General features: G+C 42.0%; 1 non-coding gene across 1 annotated transcript; it reads right to left on the bottom strand.

The window, feature by feature from the left end:
* Positions 1 to 7,504: 7,504 nt before the first annotated feature.
* Positions 7,505 to 7,639, bottom strand: LOC141579277 (small nucleolar RNA SNORA52). The gene has a single exon (XR_012510433.1). It is a non-coding gene; the product is annotated as a small nucleolar RNA SNORA52 (small nucleolar RNA).
* Positions 7,640 to 8,695: the final 1,056 nt, after the last annotated feature.

Genomic DNA, 8,695 nt, shown 5'->3' with positions numbered 1-8,695 from the left:
GTCTTTGTTTATTCTGTGAATTATGGTGTGAATCTTTATGTGCCCAAGCTTCATCATAATTTCAAACTTAAAGGATTTAAATATGGGAGATGGATGCCAAGTTCTGGGAATAGATTTTCAGGATAACAGCCAGGATTGGTAAAAAGTAGGGAGAATGGATACAGCCTTCAAAAAAGAAATGCTATTTTACAATTTCTGGCAGATAAATTAAAGTGTTTGTTGGGATTCTATCAGGAATGTTTAATTGGGAGACTTGCCTCCCATTTTCATGAAACAAAATAATTTTATTATTTGCTTAGTGCCTACTGTCTGGCAATGAAGTAGCCCCTTTGCATATAGTTTTATCATTTAATCTCTACAAAGAGTCCCAGGAGAACACACGTGTCACAGGTTAGGGAACCAACATAATCCAGGGTAAGTGGCAGGAAGGCAGATGGGCTGGAAGGCTTACCCTCCTTCAGGCTGAGACAAGGACACCAAGGTTTATTGACAAGCGTGTTGCTGAAGTGGTTTATTTAATACTTTGCTTCCATGATGAAGTGGATCTCTTGAAATTGTTTATGTCTGGCTTATCTTCCCCTCTCTCCTCTGCCTCAGGACTTCTCCTCGTAAGTAATATGAATTTAGCCTGAACTGATTCAGGAAAATCAGAAAATAAAAAATTAGCCCACACAAATGTCTGCTTAGTTCTTGTAATTAAGTACTTCTTAAAACTCCTAGAAATGCAAGGAAGGTGTGTTACCTCGGGGACTGAGTGCATTTGAAGAGTGAGAAATGTATTGTGATCTGGTAAAGGCACAGGCTCTATAGACAAAGATCTGGGTTTGGATCCTGGCTCCACCAAGTACTGAAAACATGACCACCCATAGCCTCAGTTTCTTCATGTGTTAAATGGGCTGATGGAGCTCACCTACAAGCGGTCAGGTCAAAATGAGATGGTACAAGTTACTCTCACGCACAATGCTTGGCAAATTGCTGCTTTATAAAGTCTTCTTAGGTAATTCCTTTGTCCATTGCCTTGCAAATACCTCTTCATTTGATTTAAGAAAAATAGCATGCCTTAAGAATTTTAAAAATAAGGAATGAAGATTTACTGATTAATGCTGGGTGTATTTTTATAGGTCATTTATTTAAAAAAAAGTAGGAGTTCTCTAAAGAGAATTTATTCAGTGTGCCTAGAATATGATTCAGTTAAAAATGATTTTCCTTTAAATTCTTTTCAGAAATTTTCTGTGATTTTTTATTAAATAGTAGTTGAAGTTTTCTGATGAGCTGTTACATTTTGAAAAGTTTATTCTAGTAACAATTGATATATTAAATAAATGATTCATATCCCTGGACAGCATAAAGCCCTGTTTTTTTTTTAATATATATAATTTTGGGGGTTAGTTCTATGACATTTTATTGGGTAGAAGTATTTAGCATTTCCATTTTACAGGCAGAGAATATGAGTCATACGATACTCATTATACAAGAGCAGCAGAGGCTGATTAACTTGGGCAGAGGAGGAAAAGTGTGTGGAGAAAAAATCCTTGATTCTCAAACTGGACAGATTCTGCTGTGCTGTGCAGCTGAAATGGTTTTGATTTTGCTTCTGGGTTTTCCTAGGTTTCAGCTCATGTGACTGGAAAGGTCTCTCGTGAAAAGATGCTAATTTAAGAAGGTTGTCATTCTAAATGCTCTTAAGAGGATTAAACAAATTCCACAGCAAATAAATGAATATGTTTGGAAGGTTTTCCACCCCCATGTAATTTCCAGAAAACAGACATGATTAACTTGTTAAACCAAACACACGGGTATATTAGTGAGCCTGGCTCACATGACTGGACAGCTCGGAGGGAGCCTCATCTATTTGCGTGGGATCCGCTGCAGGAATCGCACCTGAAGTTTTAATTAGAATTTATTTCCAGCGAGTGCTGCTCCGCCTTTTTCTCCCCAAAGTACAGAGCGCCCTCCTTGCCTGGCCGTTAGTGTGCAGAGCCCTGCGGCTAACACTCTCCCCTGATCATCAGGAGGATGATGGAGCCAGTTTGCTTAGAAACACTTAGCTACACTGGCAGCGGGGATCATCAGTCTCTTCTGTGTGTTCACCTCCACGTGCAGGGGAGAAAATCGACTTTTGATGTCAACAAACGCTAATTGACCACCAGTTGTTTCAGAGGGACTGTGATGTTGAAAGCTGGAGTCCCTTTCATTTTTATATGTTGGATGCTGACAAACTGCACAGTGACACCCCCACTGTAAGTACACCCACCAGGGAGGGGGTCAGAGTTTGGATCTGTGTGTTGTAGTATTCAGATCCTTGCACTGGTCAGCTTACAGTGTTCTTGCTGGGTTTGGGAGACTGTTTCTGTAGTGATTTCTTTGGTTTCCAATAAATTTGCACAGCCGTCTCCTTCAGTCAAATTCTGATGAGTTCATTTGGGAGGGGCATATGAAATTGGGGTGGGCAGAGAGGTGCAATGAAAACTAGCCACCATCTGGTTACCTGTCATTTTTTATGGGCCAAAAAATGCTTGTCTTGTTTTGTTTTCTCCTCCATCCACCCCTTCAGGTCAGGGAGTCGTCTTCAAGAATTTCTTCTTAAAATATAAAGTAATGATGAAGGCAGTGTGTCTCTGGTTGATTTCATTTGACTTGGGTTCATTGTTAAAGATTTTTCTGGTGAGGTTTTTATGAGCCCTTAAAAGCTGGAAGAGCAGCACAACGAAGGTGAGAAAGTCAGAGAAACGAGTCAGCGGCCCCTGTGAGGTCTGGGGGATGAGGGAAGGAGGTGGGGCAGAGGCAGCACCATGGCCTCCCCTGCAGCCCTGAGGCCAACGTGTAAAGCCAGCGTCTCTTGTCACCATGTGTTCTACCAGGACTCCAACTAAAGGAATCCGTGGAGATTAGGGGAGGCCTTACCTTTTACCCTCTTGTCAAACATCTTTAATGCTGACTGTATTTATTCAAGATGACACCGAGATCACCTGCAGAGTGTGAGGGAGCGGTGTTTGCTTCCTGTCTTGCCCGCCCCAGGATCACTCATCCGACACCTGATTCTTACAGTCACTGCAGTGCCCGTGAGGGGAGTTCTGCTCCTGGGGGTCTCTGCTCCTGTGGTGTGAGCTCTGCTCCTCGGGGAGCTGGACACAGGAGTGCTCACATTGGAGCCGGTTGCACCAGCCCTGATCCCACTCCACATGGTGAGCCCTTTGTGTAAGTAGTACAGGTGGGATCCAGAGTCATCCTGTGTCTAAGGAGTTCTCCAGTAAAGCCAACTTGGAGGAAAGAAAGAAAATGCCTACTGTTCCATGACTGTGTCCTAAGGGTTTAAAGCTCAGTGGGGAGCACACGTGAGATCTCATTCAGTAAATACTCTGGGGTCTTGACTCTGACTTGTCATGAATTTGGCATTCTCAAAATGTTATTTCTCTTAAAATATGTCTAAGCAATCATTTTTGTGTGATGGTTATGTGTGCATAAGAGTCCTGAAGAAACTGTTGTGGATGGAAGTGTGGGCATCAGTGGTACCAGAAGGGCTGGTGGCCCTGGGGGCTCCCCGAGCTCCACACCACTTGTTACCAGCAGTCTTTCAGATTGCATCTTATTCCAGAGCTCATCGGGGCTCCCATCTCTCACTATGTGTCTTGAGAGAATATTTGTTCAGAGGGGAGGTGACAGGGTGCTTCTAAGTCTGGGTTCTGGGGTTCCCTGTCTAAAGGTGGCACTAGCACAAATCCTTTATTCATGGAGTAATGAAGGCCCCCAGTCTCGTGGCTAATTGGGCCTCCCTTTCCTTCTTCATGTTAGGAGCTGGAGGGATTGGGTAAGGCCCCCAAACCTGATTTTGGTGAGCTTTCAGCCCTATCACACCTAGGTTGTCCCATTTCAGTCACATGACTTTGATTTTTGCAGGTAGGTGTGAATCCTGGACAGTGCCTGGGACTTCCAGGTTTCCCCTACAGTAGGAACACTGAAGAAGGTTCACCCTGTAAGGTGTGTTTGGGGGCCTCGAGGACAAGTAGGGACCCACAGACAGATATCTGGATGGGTGGCGATCAGGCCCGAGTCTTGGAAGAACAGAGATTCCATTACTGTTGCAACAGTGAACTTAAGGGAGGAATTTGGGAAGGTCTGAAGCAGTTGAAATTAAAAATATTATCTGGTTTTTATTGTTAGCAGTAGTGGTTTTAACCCTTAGACCCAGTCCCCGCTTTTTATAAGAAATAACTTGTAAACTTTCTTTTTTGGTGCCCAGAATTGAACATCATAGGAAGTATAACCTAAGTATAAATATGATAAACAAATAGGTAGATGGAAAGATGGAGTACCTAAATTCTTATATTATGGGGTATTTTATATTCTATGCTAATTAGTGACCTCTCAGGACAAAAGGCACATACAAAGGAAGTCACGTATAATAAACTAATTTTCCAAGCCTTACCTAACTGGGAAACAAGTGGCTTCAAAATGTTAGAGCACCTTCCAGGCCCCGGGGAAAACTTCTTGTCAGAGTTACACTTCCTGATGGTGTCCTGTGCTAAGTGCAAGCAAATGCTGTTCGGAAGCTGCCGGGAGGCTGACTCCGGGGATTCCTTCTCTGTCGCAGCTGTGAGGGAGGGAGACTTGCCTTTCCTGACCACAACCACAGAGGCGATTTTAAATCTCTGAAAACTGCCATACCACTGTATATCACAACCCCCACAAGATATGTTGAATAAAGTAGAAAACTTTAAGTGTCTCCTTTAGGATAGAAATAGGATATAAAATAAACCATGATTTAAAAAATTCTAGTGCCCAAATAACTGCTACATTACACTGGTTGCATTATTATGTTAGACATCTTCATTACCACTTTTCATACCACATATTGTAGTTAGATTTTATTTATCTTTTTTTCTTAAAGAAAAAAAAATCATATGATGCATTCTTGTGTCAGAGGTGATGAGCAGAGAGCAAGTGTAAAACCGGGAATCGTGATGCTGGTCAGTCTAAGATCGGCTCCGTCACTGCACAGATCATCTTAACTCATTTTACTGCACTTTTTGGAATTAACTTCTCACTTGGAAAAACCCCTGTGTCAGTTAGATTTGTTAGTAAAACAATTCTTTTTCTTACCTAGCACATCAGTGATGTTTTCAAGATGATAAAAAAAACTTGCCCATGGCATTTAAACAGTTGCTTGTTCTCGTAATTCATGGCTCCCTGTCTCCTATTTGTCACAACTGGAGAACTGTGTTTTCTGTGTGCAAACTCTCACTGCTTTGGTGACGCAGGGACACGTGTCCTTACAGGATGGAGTATGATAGTAGTTGTTTGCATTCGCTTCTTAAATCTGGAGTCCTGTGTTATGTTTTCTGTTAACTTAAAAAATATGAAGTTATTTACCTAAATAGCTAACATCGCACCAGTGATGCATATCAAATTGGTCCAACTAGGAATTCCAATATTAAATGAGATAGTAAATTCACAACCCACTATTCCAAAAATTTGGATTGATGGTAAAATTATATCAGGGACATTAGCTGTTTTAATTGAATCAATCATTGCTTTCTTCAATAATAGTTTCCATTCCATCTGCTCTTTTGGTTTATTGTTTTTCAGAGTTTCATTTGCTTTCTTTCCCAAATATATATGATTTTGGCTTTTGTCATTGAAAATCATTGCTGGTTTTGCTACCTCATTCTGGAGAGGAAGCCTTGTGACTGTTTTATAGTAACTGATTTCATGGTTGTTTGTGCTTAATGCCACCTTGCAGGCGTGTGCAGACCTAATGAAGTGTGTACATAAAAGGCTTATTCTACACTGAGTGCAGGGTTAGTGTGAGCAGCCCATGTCATCAGTATCATAATTAATCCATTACAATCATCCTCTGTTAATCAGTTTTATCCTAACGTCTCCAGGAGAGGAAATGTAGTATTCTCAATGCAAATCTTTGCCAAACTTTTAGTCAATTCAACACCTTTAAAGCTTTGCTGTCAATAGGACTGTGTGCCTGGTATCCCGACTTTTGCTTCTCCTGACCCAGGACGCGGTCTCCACGGCTGATGATCCAGGAGACACTGGATTCTTGATCCCATGGCTCTGTGTGTTCTGGGACATCTGGGGACTTCAGCACTGTTTTAGGGGCTTTGGGTCCCACCTCTTCATAGCATTGCTGAGATGATATCTGTGGGTTCACCCTGATTCTTGAGTGTATGGTGCATTTTTTCTAGAACCAACACTAGCCAGTGTGGCAGCACTGCTTTGACCACGTGCTGGGACAGCGTGTGCTTGTCAATTCTTCGGTTTAAAATTTTCTGTTCTAATTTCTAAAATGGGGTATATTGACAGATACACTCTATGTAAACAGAAGCTCTGTGGGGTTTTCAGCAACTTCTAAGAGCATAAATATTCCTGAAGCAGCTAACCTTCCTCCCAAGAAGTGAGGAGCAAGCCGGCAAGTCCTGGGTGCCTGTGGCGGCCAAGCTTTGCAGCCCAGGCTGCTCACTGAGGCGCAAGGAGAAAAACTTAAAAACCTACTTCCATGTTGTGTTTCACAGATTCTCAGAACTGAACGTTTTAATATTTAAAGAGGGGTGATTTTTTTTAATAAATTATTTTATTTTTTTCCTTTTTCAGTATTATTAGGTAGAATTATTACAGATCAACTCCACATACACATATTGCATGTAAATGCATGTATAGAGTATACTGCATTTTTTAGTTTACATATATGTACTAATTATTGTTTCTAAGAACAGATTAGAGCTTTAGATTTTTAAACTTACATAGTTACCAGAGGAATAAAGCCAACTATAAAAGAATAATACACAGAATATGGTAATCCAATCACAAAGGACAGTCAGATGTGCTTACACATATTCAAGACATCAAAATAATTAATTCATTGGTGGTCTTATTATTATTGTTATTAAATTTAGATTCCTCATAAATGAAGTCATGTGGCATTATTCTTTCTTTCCACCCCACTTCACTTAGAATGACAGTCTTCAGGTCCATCCATGTTGCTGCAAATGGCATCTTTTATGGCTGAGTAGTATTCCATTGTAGATATGTATCACCTCGTCTTTTTTTTTTTAACATAAAAAGGAATTTTATTTGCAGGGAGCGAGACTCTAGTCAAACAAGCCAAACCCCATGTCATCGTCTGACTCCTCTGACTCCTCCTTCTTCTCCTCCTTCTTTTCCTCTGCTATGGCTGGGGCAGAACCCGCAGCAGGAGCTGCAGAGCCTGGGGCAGCTGGGATGGCCACAGCCCCACCAGCACGCACGCTGGCCAGCTTGCCAATGCCTCTGGCAGCAAGCTTACCATGTACCCAGGGACAGAAACAGCTCCCCAACAGCTCAATTTCCACACAAGTCCCACCAGCCTGATGTTGCTAGGAAACCACATGCCCAACAAAGGAGAGCAGTGGCTGCGGTCCTCCCGGGCACCCCTGCTCTCTGCTCGGAACGCCTCTCACCAAGAGGGAAAAGTGAGACGTGTTTACAAACAGGCTCAGTGAGAGCACTGCCCCTGGGGTGTCTAGAAGCGCCCGTGAAGTGAGCTCTCTCAAACCCTGCTCACTCCTGCAGGTAGGACTTCTAGGATGCTCTAGTCTACAAGCAAAACCTGGCAGGTCACAGGCTGACCCGCAGGGATTAGGATGGACCATGTGTATCACCTCGTCTTTATATAGTCATGTGCTGATGGACATTTTTGTTGTTTCCATGTTTCTATTTCTATGTCCCTTCTGGCAGCAATTACTGATTTTAAATATTTTCCACCTTAAAATCCTTCCTGAAGGAGATGTGGTAACAGGAATCAAAAACAGTTACAGCACAGGGTTGTGTGTGATGGGCCCTGGGGGCTTTGTAGGAAGGTTGGCGGAAAGGATTTCAGATTCTGATCAAACGATTCCTCCTTTTGTAGCCCTGCTGACGGCCTCTCTCACTGCCTGCCCTACAAGTCTGACCAGTCCCTTCTGTGAATCCCACTGTATTGTGCACAAATTTTGTCCAATTGGTGTCATCCCGCAGGGACCTTAGGTGAAGCACCTAAGCTCCTGTGCTGGTTTCTTCCATCAGCCCTTAACTTCCTTGGGAGCCAGGACTGTCTCATTGCCCCCAAGGATCCCTAATGCCTAGTGAGATGTCTGATACAGCTGGTACTTAATGAGCACATGGGTCAAATGGAAAAACGTGATCAAAGAAAAGGCCCTCATTTTTCAGACATGCCTACTTGAGTACATAGGGTAAAATGACATGTCTTCTGGGATTTGCTGTCAAATACTTCAACAAAGGACAAGGAAAAGAACAAAGGTCTGAATAAAGGAAATATGGAAAAGTTTGTGAATTCCTTAATCTGGGTGATGGGCTTGTTGTACTATACTTATTGATGTATACTTAAGTTATTTTATAATTTTACTATCATTAGCTGAATAGCAAGTATTAATACGTATTAATTGAAATCCTTAGAGCTGACCAAATTTACCCCACACAAAATCCTTAATGTCCTAGTAGTCTGTCTTACAGAAATCTTTTCCCACAAAGACAGGAAAAAAGGGAAAGACAGATCCATGCAGTATTTCCATGTTGTCAAGAGACCAAAGACCAACACAAAATAAGAGATTCTAAAAAAGATAAAGAGGCTGAAATCAATGTCCTGAAAACCTAGCCAAGAATTCCAAATGGCCCAACTTAACTAACCTCAGCACTGCTGCATCAAGAA

The sequence above is a fragment of the Camelus bactrianus genome, chromosome 11, assembly GCF_048773025.1.
Source record: "Camelus bactrianus isolate YW-2024 breed Bactrian camel chromosome 11, ASM4877302v1, whole genome shotgun sequence".
In the NCBI taxonomy this organism is placed as follows: domain Eukaryota; kingdom Metazoa; phylum Chordata; class Mammalia; order Artiodactyla; family Camelidae; genus Camelus; species Camelus bactrianus.
The sequence above is the reverse complement of the archived record's forward strand: the minus strand, read 5'-3'. Positions and strand labels throughout refer to the sequence as shown.